This window comes from Falco cherrug, chromosome 6 (assembly GCF_023634085.1).
Source record: "Falco cherrug isolate bFalChe1 chromosome 6, bFalChe1.pri, whole genome shotgun sequence".
NCBI lineage: Eukaryota > Metazoa > Chordata > Aves > Falconiformes > Falconidae > Falco > Falco cherrug.
Genome location: NC_073702.1, coordinates 63,146,767 through 63,160,078, shown reverse-complemented (window position 1 = coordinate 63,160,078; position 13,312 = coordinate 63,146,767). Strand labels below are relative to the sequence as shown.

Below are 13,312 nucleotides of genomic sequence, written 5' to 3'. Positions count from 1 at the left end.
GCAGCTGACACGGGCTAGAAGAATTTTGCTGTAGCGTGTGCCAAACAGTTGCAGGACCACGCTAACAGAGGGGTCTGCATTACTGTAACAGCAGCTTCAAGGTTAGTCTGGGGGGGTCAGCGTCAGGCCTGCTGCCTGCTGAGAGCAGTCAAGAGGAAGGTACAATTTTGGCCAGAGTAACATGTGCTTTTTCGTAGTTTATAGGAAGCTATTGGCACCAGTATCACACTGTCACCAAATCTGTCATGATCTTTCTCCCTGGATGTCTCAACCTAACATTTGTTCAAAGTACCTCTATAATGTAGGCAGAAATACTTAATAGACACTTACAGTTATTGCCACAGTGACGATGTTTTGGTATCAAGGCAGTCTGCGAAGAGATTTGCAGAGCTAGGACATAATTTTTGAGCTTTTTCCAAGAAATAGGCTGGATCAAAAAGCTCCATCTTTTAAAGAAAGAAACCTGAAGAGATCTCACATGCATAATTTTCCAAGCATAAAGAATTTTAGGAAACTCGGTGACTTCAATAGGAAAGCAAAGTGACTTCTATATCACCCCATCTTCCAAACTAAAACTAAGCTCAAAATCCTGGTATGCTTCATTAAGTTTCAATTTTCTACAGAAACCTTCACGTCTTTGTTGGTCAAGGCAAAGAGCTCCTACTGAACAATGAAACTGATATTTAATTATTGTCTATTTATCAGATTCAGATCCAGGTTTTTTCCTACATTGAGTCCATTGGGTTCATTATGTACGTACTTATGCAATAGTTAAATCAGACTCCTTGAAACTCCCCTGAGAAATATCCTAAAAGCATCACTTAGTGGAAGAAACGGCTAAAAGATTTAGGTTTCTTCTTTCCCCCAATTTGAAACCATCAAAGGTTTTTAATCAATGCAGCTTGCTGGACCTCTAACCAAAAACACCGTCCATAGAAGGCACCGGGACCTCACGACCTTCGCCCTGAGACTTGATCTTACCCCACACCGAGCATTTGGAGGCAATTATTTTACCATTGGTGGGAAAGTATTATCTCTCTGCTAGGTAACTTCCCCCAAGGGCACTTGTAAGTATGCAACCCATGAAGCACAAAACTGGTACTGAAAGATTACAGTGAGAAGCAGAATCTCTCCTAGGTAACATTTTTATTTACCCACACCCAGATTAATTTTCAGTATTTTTGAAGCTGTGCTATCCTGCATCAGTGAAAGAACCATAAAACATTGCAACAGCTCACCAGTATAAGATGAAGAAAGGGTAGAGAAGATGACTTGTAGGTGTTGCAAAAGATGTAACAGTGACGCTAAATACCAAGAATTAAAAACCTGTGATAAGGACCACTATCAATTAATGTATTTTTCCTCCACAACTAAAGGAAATACTGTTTTTGTTATGCAATTACTCTACTGCCATACAATTACTTATTACAATTTTATCCAACTATGCTGTGTAAGCATAATTTTCAGTTAACTAAGAATGTCTTTATTTTAAAACCTAAAGGGGTTTGATTTCTGAGACCACACCCTTTTGGTGTGTAACCATTTTTTTCTGACACACAGAATAGTGAATATTCGACCAAATAAGGATTTTTGTCTCAATTTGCCTTCTCTGGCAAAAGTAGCAATGCATCTTTGAGGAGTGCTTGTACCCTCACTTTTATAAACCAGATTTTTCAATAATTTACACACTTCTGACAACAAATGCACTATAAATAGATAACAGTTTTCCTATAACAGTGATTTCTGGATAAATTGACCCCAGCATTCAATCAGAAACGTAACTATAATGAAAAGTATGTGGAAAAGTAGCTAACATTTCCTAAAATATTATACCATGTTAAAAGCTTCTGCTACTTTCAGAACATTATTACATATGCCACAGTTAATGACTGCTTACAAACAAATACTAAGCCCCTTTTTCACTATTTGTGAAAACATCATGCTGTGTTGTAGTAACACCACTTAAATCAGTGGAGTTCTTTCCCAACGAGAAAAGTGAATAAACAATGTGTATTTGGAGTCATACTGACCTAAATAATACTAAGACTACCTTTATGCTAGTGAATTAAATAGTGCTATGGCATGAATCCATGCCCTGGACCTATTTTTTTTTCTGAAACAAAATCTCACAGCAGTCCCTGACGCTCTTTTGATCTTGGCTGCTTGATCAGCTGTTTTCTGAGGGTTTCCTGGGCACAGCTAGGGCACTAGCCCAGTCTGGGGACCATTCCCAAGAGGCAGGCTAGCTGCAGCCTGTGCTCAGGAGGCTAAGGGAGCTTAACCATATGGAAGTGGCCATGCTTAGCTGGCCTCCAGGCTAGAGGGAGGCCATGCATCATTCAGTTTATACATAAAAAATATAGGTAGGGAGCAGAAATAATAGCAGCTGTAAATAGAAGGAAAAAAACCCCAAAACAACATACATTCCCAATTAATATATCATTATTACTAGAATAAAAGAGACAAACCCTGACAAATCTGTTCTCTTGTGTCCCTGGGGGATAAACAGAAGTGAGCGGCCAGCTTCTGTCTACCACCGTGCTGGGGATTTACACTGTATCTCCATGCTGTGCTTTCCATATTGACCCAGCGCACTTGTGCTGATATACATCCCAGTCTAGAGGCAAGCTGTCTCATCCATAAGCGCTGCTTACTGATACATGTCAAGTCACATAAAGAACACATTCTCAACTTAAATTCCTGAAACAGTAGACTAAGTAAATTAGATTTCTTTCCAGCTGCCCACTGTCTTTTAAACCTACACCCTGAGCCTAAACACATTAGATGACATTTTCCTCTTAAAGTCGTTAAAGAGACACACCTGACTTCCCACTTACTATTTTCTTTAGTTATGGCAAAAAGACACTTCCCTTCTGCTTTCTTTCTGTTCTCACCTTCAGTCTGCCTCAAAGCACGAGCTGTATTCAGGAATAAAATAATTAGAACCTTCCACTAAGTATGTGCCTTTCCAGGAAAGCACCTGGTTACCTTTCCAAAACTTCCACTTCAACCATCAGACTAAAAATTTCATCTACCCAACAGTGTGCACTCTAGAACTGGGCAAGAAGTATTCCCCACATCAGGAAAAATGTTTGGAGCTTTTGAAATTCTTTTTGGAAGTTGTAAAAGGAAGTTATGAATCTAAAAATTTAGAAATAAAAACATTTTTATTAGAGACAAATCAAGAGTCTTGTGTCAATATTTTGGGGACATTTTTTTCATTTTTTTCCCCATACTTTTTACTAAAAATCACCCTGTAGATAAAAAAAAAAAAGAAAAATATACCTTTTGACAGAAGTATGATTACAACACACAGAAAATGTATGAAAATACATTTTTTTCTACAGACAGCTTTGGTTTCAAGGAACTTACATGTCTGAAGAACATAAATTTCAAAGACATTTCAACCAGCTTCAAGTTTTTCATTAGAGCTGGCTGAAATATCTTCAAAGACAAAATTTTTGTAATAAAAATTTTGATCCATTCTGAAGTGACACAAAAAATAAGGATTCTTTTACTGCAGAATATTTTCAAGGTGAGAAATAATAAAAAGGCATTAATTGGATATATTTACCTTGTGTAAAAGAGAAAATTATTTGAAACTTTAAAAATATTGTTATGCCTTTTTCTGTTTTTTCCCCCTCTTCTTCTCACTGAAATTCTTCCCTGCTTCCCCAAAAAGGAAAGCAGGAAAGAAAAGAAAAATGACATACATATCTTTAAGAAACTTATATCTTACTTGGTTCTGAGGCAAAGAAACCAAAATTTTCTAGTTTGCGCTTTGTTTACATAAGAAGCAAGACGACAAATCTGAATGACAGATAAATCTTTTTCGATCCATTTTTGTTAAAGAAAATAATTTCTGTTCAGGGATAATGCTGGTAAGTAAAGCTTCTGTCAGGAAATTCATCCTTTGTTGTTTCTTGTTATTAAATTGTGTAAGGTGGAGGTATACACAAATGTCTCTAAAGTATTTGCACCATAGACAGCCTCTTTGCCAGCCACCAGGAGAGAAGGAAAGGTACTTACAACACAGTAGGTTCAATATATAAGGGAGGAAAGAGCTGTTGATTCGTGTCCACCTGAATCTACCCCACTAGCAGCCAGGGAACAGTTCCTCAAAGAACTGCTGGGAAAGCTGCCACAGAAATGAAACACATTTTTAGGTAGATCTGAATGCCGGATTGGGTTTCCATTTTCTGCAGTTGCACAATTCAACTTTCTGAAGCTTGGGTTTTTTGACTCTACCTGAAGGAAATTAATTTCATTCTTAGGTCAAAAACCATTGAATACAGGATACTGGAAGAGGGGCAACCAATGTCAGTTGTAACCAGAATTGTTTGGTACATGCAAACTGAGAACTTCTAATTCTAGAATGACTTTTCACTAATTCTCCTCAAAGCTTTTCGACCTCTGAGTGAAAACTCTGTAGCTGGTAAAAAAGTTACCAGTCATCTTTTCATTTTTTAAATTCTTTACCAAAAAGATTATAATAGATTATTTTAGCCAGATTGTGCATCACCATTCAGGAATGTTATTTTCCACCAGAAGACAAATAAAGGCATGTGGTCTGACTATACTGATAGACTCTACACTGATAGACTGTTTTCCTACTGCAAATCTGATTCACTGATTAATTGGAGATTAATCCTTTTACAAGAGGCAGGAATGTGAAATTATAAATAGGAAGGGTTTTCTGCCACCTCTGCCATTATTTATACTTACACAGCAGTTACAAAGACGAGGACATGCAGCAGCAAATTAAAATAATTTCCCCCAAATCCTACTTCTGATATCATGCCAAAGTTAGCTCCACTCAAACCAATCAACTGCCTTTTCAGCATCAAAAGCTGATATTAAAAAATGGTATATCTATTTCCTGTATTAAATACAGTGCTGCATTAAATACACCTCTGCTCTACTGTAATCTTCTGTTCTTCTGTATTCCTGAAGCTCCACATTACACTGTCTGATAAACTTTCCTGGTTTTTCAAGGTAAGAGTGTAGTTGCTTTTTCAAGTCTTAACAGGAAGATCTTAACTGTGATTGCAGATGACACTACCCTGTTGGCAAAATATCTTTCAGATTCATGTTTTTCAGGACATAACGTAACATTGGCTTCAGACACTGAACTGATGATTCACTTTGCTTTCTCCTTTTTCAGGTTTCGGTTACTTTTTTGTTTTGTTTGTTTGTTTGTTTGTTTGTTGGCAGTGCTGGCTATTATTTATAGCCTTGGGTTTAAAACATTCTGCAGGCGAACCACTGGACGCTGCTCTTTTACCTTCAGGAAACAGTTTAACCACTCAGCTATTTATTGTGCTGTCATATCTTCCTCTGTATCTTCATGGTCAGAAAGGAAGAACAACCAGCAAATCCCCGCTGAGGTGAGGAAACCAAATAGTAACGAAGCATAGCACTGTAGAGATTTTGATATTAGAAGAAAAAGATTATATATATAAACACATATATACACACAGATATGTGTGTATACAAATACACACAAAATCTGCCAGGGCCATCTGGATTTCCAATGTGGGAAATAGTTATGTTCTGGCTTTTGTCTTCTTTTGAAGCTTCCATCCTATTGGTACATCAGCTTTAGTTACTTCTCCCATGGCCATAACATGTTAGGTAACTCAGCTTTTGTAATTTTATTTTTAAACTCAGTTGTATTTATTTTTATGTTTTACTGCTGCCTTAAGGATCTTTCATAAAAGAGTACATTTTTTCCTCTCTTAAAAAAAAAACAGTAAGACCAATCCCTACATATTTTTTACTTGATTTTGCCATGTCTCCACCATTTCCAACCTTGTTTCTAGGTTCACTTAGGGTTTTAGCAAACTCAGTTGTGTCTGTGTATCTGGCAAAAGTCGCACCTTCTATAACAGTATCTGGAAAGAGAAAAAAATAAAACCAAACCTGTCTGCACAGAATCCAGGAGGCAGTGTAAATCCATTTCCATTGATGTAAACTGACTTGTCTCCCATGAGATGCCAGTTTTCTAAAGCTGTCATCATAGTAGCAATGCCAGGTTGCAAAGGGAGGTTTCGATGTAGGTTGAAAGTCCGTCAGCTAGTGCAGGAAGTTTACATGCTGCTGAGCAAGCTTAAGTACCTGTTGTAGAGGACAAATCCCTTATTCATTGGCTCATTTTCCACTAAATTCTACATAGGATTAATCCACTAATACTAATATTTCCTTTACATACTTTTAAAGAAAAATAGTATAGATAAACAGATAGCTAGATTATAAATCGGTTCATGAAGTCCTTCTACCAATCATTTTTGGTATTCGCAGACATTTTTTAGCAATTTGTGCTGTAATGTAAAATCCTGTCATCCCTTGGTAGACTCTGAATACCTGTGTGCTGTAATACAGTCTAATAGTTTTATTTATGACAGTCCCTTGGAGACTCCAGCAACTGTGTGCAGTCAAGATTGTTCAAGCCATTATAATACAAGATTGTATTACAGTGATTTGAATGGATAAAAGTTCTTTCATCTCCAAAAGAGAAATGGATTGATAGACACTGTTCTGTAACATATCAGGACAAATGCTTGACTTTTATCCCCCAGACAGTGAGCTGTATTTTCTCAAGCAACACTGCTGAAAGCAACAAGATCCTAAAGGACTAAGAGGGCTAGGGCACAAAAAGTACAGAATTTATCTTCTTTTTTTGTTTATTTGTTTGTAGTGTGAAACATTCTATGGCAACTCAGGTACTTTAAAAAGCCTTCAAAATATTTGGAGATATTCAACAGTTTAAACAGGGGGTCATTCCTTCAATTTGCCTCCTTGAAAAATGTCTGGAACTTACAAAATTGGCTATTAAAGCCTACCTTATGCAGTATTAGTTCCTAATATTATATCTAGAGTTCACTTTGCAGTAGTCCTTCATTATAAACTTCATCCTTCATACCTTATATACAAAATTTCACTTTGATTAGAAATATCAAAGAATACAGCTGTGAAACTCTTTTTAAAACAGTTAATAGCTTGCAGTACTTCTAAACCATACAAAACATTAAAAAGAAAAAAAGTAGAAATATTTAAAGCTTTTCCCCTGGAAGTTAAAAATTAAAGTTGCCTGATGCTGACAATATTTTATAACCACAGGTTTAAACACTTGAATAAACTTGGGAAAATTATTACTTTTCATGGTCATTGATCATTAAAGAATCTTTGTTCAACAAAACAGGTGATTAGGTCCCTTTGAGGTCACACATGCTTAAAGACTAATATTTATTTAAGGGTTTTGCTGATGTGAATCTTTCTGCAATTACCATTTCATCTGATTAAGTTAACAATGCACAGTAATGCTTGTTTGTTCAGGAAGAAATTTTGTGCTTACAGACTTGTAATACTTTACAAAAAGAGCATGTGGAGCTAACACAGTATTTATGCAATAGGGCAGAAGTGCTACTGCTGGGTTGGGCAAACCAGGTACATAAATAAAACATAAAACCACAATCTTGGTAGTAAATGGTGTCTGGCCATTTTCCTTAAAAGACTAAAAGTTCTGTTCTTGATTATTTTTTCAATTTGCATGCATTTGTATTTTGATACCAAACTAAACTAAAGTATTACTGGTATATGCATCTTTATTTCACTTAGCCCGTAGCATATCATTTCAATCTGCATGATTTTTTAGTCCTGACTGAGGTAAGAGAAAATTAACACACACTAACACACATACAAACACACACATGAAAACAAAGTGCAGCTGAGGCTAGGCTAGGCCAGTAATTGGTATTTTAAGTTGCATGTGACACTCTTTCCTTGTTCTGTTGCACTGCATTTAGATATTGTATGGCTCTCCAGACATCCTATGCATAATTTTACATACCATCTGCTTTACATGCCAGGTTCCATATGTACAATGTATAACCTAAAACCAATATTTTGATTGATTTGAGCTACAGTGGAGGCTTTTGTTCTAAAATTGCTGGATAGAATAATATAGTCCTAAATAGATTATCTGATGAATGTGTTCTAGGATTAACAAAGAATCAAACTGACTTTGAAAAAGTTTTTAAAGGTGTTAAGAATTACAAAATTCAGATGACCTTCAAGAGTCACGCTAATATTGCTTCTTACTTTCAAATACTAAGAGACCTCGCTACCACTCACTTGACAACCATAGCAATACAATGGCATAAACACATTTCAGAGGCAGGCAAGGGACAGCAAAAATAGTCTAGAAAAAGATGTACCTGAATAAAGATGAACAGCACTTATTCCTCAAAACAGGATGAGATTTATAAACATGCTAAAAGTGAGTAACAGATATTCAGAACCATGTCCTGGAGATTCCTGGCAGTTCATTATCTGGCTTCTTTCAATCCTGTTTTAAATACTCAGATCTTACATACTCTTACTCTTCAGGTAAGCCTTAAAGACCTAACTTTCTGTTTTGGAGATGCTGAACTGGCTGCATTTCCATACGCACCTATGAAGAACAAGTATTGGAACATCAAAATGAAAAGAATACAGTATTTCAAACAATGGCTCTCAGGACAAAACTTAAGATTTATTCAAATATGAATCTTCATTTTTAGAACTGCTGACTGTCTTCATTCAAGCAAGCAAAGAGGATTAAGCATCGCTTTGGACTTTAAAAAAAACCCACCAACACCCCTCAAAAAAACCCCAACCAAAACAGTCCAGAACTCTTAATATGGAAATAATCACTATACTTTTCACATTTGACTTTGAAATGGAAGTATTATCAACAAAAATAGATCATAGCATTACAATGTATTAGTAAGCACCAGATAAAGTGGAGAATACAGGAAGCAACAAAGCAGTTCAAAGAAAATTTTTCTCCATCCAATGTCCCATAAAATATTTACCCTTCACCTCCATATATGACACATGATTAAAAAAAGCATTTGAATTCACAGGAAAATTAGAAAGGAACCTGTAATATGACATTTTAAAAGGGAGGTTTCTGTCTTCCCTATGTAATTCCAATGAGAGAAGAGACAATCAGTGAAGCATTTGTCCATTTTACAAGGATTTTTTTCTATTGTAACATGAACGTATTAATCTGTTCACAGTTAAGTATCAGTGGCACATTCAGTTCAATTCAATGACAATTCTACCAGATGCCTACAAATAAAGCTGAAAAAGAGATGCAGCACCTCGGACCTTTTTCATACTTGCCTATTAACACAAAGTTGTGCTTAGAAGGGAAACATTATTGGACCATAACTGAGAAAGGTTGTTTTCCCTACTGTATCGGGTTTGTGTGGCAAGGTTTTGGTAGCAGGGGGGGCACAGGGGTGGCTTCTGTGAGAAGTTTCTAGAAACTTCCCCTATGTCTGATAGAGCCAATGCCAGCCAGCTCCAAGACGGACCCGCTGCTGGCCAAGGCCAATTCCATCAGTGATGGTGGTAGCACCACTGGGGTAACATGTTTAAGAAGGGGAACGAAAACCTGTGCAATTGCAGCTGGAGAGACGAGTGAGAACACGTGAGAGCAACACCTCTGCAGACACGCAGGTCAGTGCAGAAGGAGGCAGGAGGTGCCCCACGCACTGCAGCAGAGATGCCCCTGCAGCCCCTGGTGAAGCCCATGGTGAGGCAGGCTGTGCCCCTCAGCCCATGGAGGGTAACGCTGGAGCAGATACCCACCTGCAGCCTGTGGAGGACCCCACGCCGGAGCAGGTGGATGCCCCAAGGAGGCTGTGACCCTGTGGGAAGCCCACACTGGAGCAGGCTCCTGGCAGGACCTGTGGCCCCATGGAGAGAGGAGCCCAGGCTGGAGCAGGTTTGCTGGCAGGACTTGTGACCCCACATGGGACCCACACTGGAGCAGTCTGTGCCTGAAGGATGGCACCCCATGGAAGGGACCCACGCTGGGACAGTGTGTGAAGAACTGCAGCCCACGGGAAGGACTGACGTTGGAGCAGGTCATAGAGAACTGACTCCTGTGGGAGGGATCCCGCACTGGAGCAGAGGAAGAGGCTGAGGGGGAAGGAGCAGCACTGACAGCATGTGATGAACTGACCACAGCCCCCATTCCCTGTCCCCCTGCACCACTGGTAGGGAAGAGGTAGAGAACTCAGCAGTGAAGTTAAGCTGGGAAGAAGGGTGGGGTGGGGGGAAGGTGGTGTAACATTTAGGTTTTATTTCTCATTATCCTACTCTAATTTTATTGGTAATAAATTACACTATTTTTTCCCCAAGTCAAGCCTGTTTTGCCCATGACAGTAATTAGAGTGATCTCCCCCTGTCCTCATCTGGATGCACAAGCTTTCTGTTATATTTGCTCTCCCCCAACAAGCTGAGGAGGGGAGTGATGGAGTGGTTTTGGCGGGCACCTGGCGTCCAGCCAGGGTTACCCCACCACACTTACCAATGTAATAGTTAAATTCTTCAAGGAGTATGGGCATAATTCTGATACTTGACAAGCTGTTGACCACATGCAGCATTTTTTGGGTTCTTTCAACACTCAGATTTGAAAAAGAATTAAAAGTGTGTCTTCACACTTCCCTTTTTAAGGCATTCCAAGCAACTGAAAATGGTTAGTCAGGTTACAGGAATAAGACTAGCTTTTGTCATTTGAATATCAGTATTTTCGTTTGTGTTTCATTATATATCTGACTGCTCCCAATCTAAATACTGCACTGAACAGAGGACGTTCTGTGAACTAGAACTTCCATTTGCTAATGGATTTTTTTTTTTGCATAAAATCTTCTTTGTCATCCATATAAATATGGGCATTTTAATTATTAATCAGAAGCATTCTTTCTTATTTGTATCTGTGTTGTGAAAGAGTTCTAAAAACAGGATAAAAAATTCATGTACATTTAGATTTTCCTCCTCCCTAGAGGCAAGTTGTTCATGAGTTAAATGCTTATGCAACACCTTTCCTTACAAACTGTACTACATTTCTCCCTTTACTTCTGTGTTGAGCCTTTCTGGGCCTGATCCACAGGCCACTGAAGTCAGTGGGAGCCCATCCAGTCGTATCCCTCAGCTTCCAACTTCTTAGTGCAGAAAAAAAAAAAAAGATATACAGCAGGGGAAAAGTATAAGGTACTAGATCTGGTAATACTTTATAATGTCTGTAGGTAAAACAATGGGCTTCAGTCTATCTTGATATGAAACATGTCAAGAAACCATTCCAATATTTCTCCACTGCAAAGTGGGAATGAAAATCTTGAAGACATTTCTGACAGAGTGCAGCTAAATCTCTTTGGTTAAAAAGCCATCTTTTAAAAATGAAGTTTCTTTTCTGCATCTCTCTCACTTTGCCATCTCTCAGCTTTCTGCCCAGTCCCTTTCATTCGAAAAGTATTCGGTATCGTTCAGAACCTTCTTCCTCTGAAGTCAACTGGGAGTTTTGCCATTGACTTCAGTGGAAGAGTCATCATACACAGGATGCAAAACAGTGAGAAAAAGGATCATTGTCAAAGCAGACCTTGTAAAAGTAAGAAAAAAATATTTACGTGATTTAGCAAAATCCCCTTAAAAATCTCCAGCAGTCAGCCCTTACATACGTTTCCCACGAATCGCACCAGGAGGTCTAGGAGAACAAAAAGCCCCTTGCCCGCCGCCCCTGGCATTGGGTAGCGGGAGTTCAGCCCCAGCCCGAGCAGAGTTAGCCGTGCGCAAACCCCAGCGACGCAAGAGCCACGCAGGAACTGATCGCAAACATTTTGCAAACATTAAGCCTTCCCTGAGGGACACGAGCGCTTTCCTACCGGCGCCCGCTGCAGCGCACGGGGGGCGCAGCGGGCAGGGCAGCGGCGGGCACCCCCTCGCCGCGCTGCCGGGGCACCGGCCGGGGCTCCGCTCGCCGCCCCGCGCAGCGCCGCGCCTGGGCGCGCAGCACCTGGCTGCTCCCCTCCGCAGGTGAGGCGCCCGGCGGAGCTCCCCCTCTGCCCGGACGGCGGCACCGCCGCTCCCGCAACACCGGACCGCGCTGCCAGCCCCCGGGGACGTCGTCAAAACCGAGGTGGGGGAGAAGCAGGGCACCGTCCCCGGGGCGCGCCGGGGACACCGTACCCTTCGCGCCCCGGCCGCAGCAAGGCGGGAGCGGAGCCGCCGCGCAGGGCGCCCCTGGCACGGCAGGGAGCCCCTGGCACGGCAGGGAGCCCCTGGCACCTTCCCCGTCCTCGCGGGACGCCGTCGCGGCGCGCAGCCCCGTACTCACCGCGGTGCTGCAGGCAGCGACCCGCAGCCCAGGCGAAGCGCCCCCGCCCCGGCCGGTGCCCGCTGCGGTGCACAGACCCCGTCCCTCGGCGCCCACATCCGAGCCCCAGCCGCGCAGCTAAAAGTCCTTCTGAGGAGCACTCGGCGAGCCCCGCCGCCTTCTGCCTCGGATCGCTGTCATGTCCCCTCCCCTCGCCCCCCCGCCCCGCGCCCTCCCCCGGCGGGCGGCAGCACTATAAAGCGGTCCCTAACCCGTCAGATCACGCACTGGCAGAGGTGCCGTTCCTCGCCGCTGCTTACCGGGCATCCTCCAGAGCGGCGGGCGAGCGGGAGCAAGCGAGAGCAAGCGAGCGAGGGAGGGAGGGAGGGAGAGAGAGAGAGAGAGAAAGAGGGAGAGAGAGAGGGAGGAGGAGGAGAGAAGGAGGCAGGAGGCTCCTGGCGGGCTGCGCGGCGCTGAGCTGCGCTGCTCGGCAGCCTGGGCAGCTCGGCAGCGCGCTGCTGCGAGTCAGTGAGTGAGTGCCTCCGTGCGTGTGTGCGCGTTGCTCAGGCACCGAGGGGCGGCGGGGGAATTGGGGGGCCGCAGCCCGCGCAGCGCGGCGCAGCCAGGTGCGGCCCAGCGCGCCCCCGGCCCCGCGGCCCCCCGCACCGCCCCGCCGCCGCGGCGGGAGCTGCCGGGGAAGGGGTTGGGGGAGGCGCGCATCCTCCCCGGTGGCACACGCACCGCGGCCGGGGGGGGGGGGGGGGAGGGATTAAAAATAATGATAATAAAAAGCCCAGTCACCAGGAAAGAAAAGAAAAAAACAGCAAAACTCTGTCTCTACTTCTCGGGCGAGGTTTGAGCCCCCCGCCCCAAAGCTGCGGTCCCGCGGCAGCGGCGCTCTCCTGCCGTGCGGGGAGCCGCCACCACCCCCGGTGCAGCACGGCCGCGGCTGCCGCTGCCGGTAGCGCCCAGCTGAGAGCCGGAGCCTCTCCCCGCGCACAGAGAAGCCTGCCTCCCTCCTTCCCTGCCTCCCTCCTTCCCTGCCTCCCTCCTACCCAGCCCGCTAAGGCGGCAGCGCAGGCAGGTGCTGCCCGCTCGCCCGGCGGCCGAGGGAAGGGCAGGGCTGGGCCCTCCGCGGGGCGCAGCCGCCCCTCCGCCAGCCGCGGC

At 43.0% G+C, this 13,312-nt stretch overlaps 1 protein-coding gene across 2 annotated transcripts in view; it reads right to left on the bottom strand.

Annotated features, from left to right (window-relative positions):
* The window catches only part of HS3ST5 (heparan sulfate-glucosamine 3-sulfotransferase 5), a 195,644-nt gene extending 183,317 nt beyond the window's left edge, over nt 1-12,327 (bottom strand). The window contains exons 1-2 of one of the 2 annotated variants that reach the window (XM_055715004.1): nt 12,167-12,327; nt 5,923-6,117 (exon numbers count right to left, since the gene is read on the bottom strand). The gene's annotated coding sequence lies outside the window, so the exon portion shown is untranslated. The remainder of the gene's footprint in view (nt 1-5,922; nt 6,118-12,166) is intronic. The other variant, XM_055715003.1, reaches the window with a different exon arrangement.
* Between the last annotated feature and the right edge of the window lie 985 nt (nt 12,328-13,312).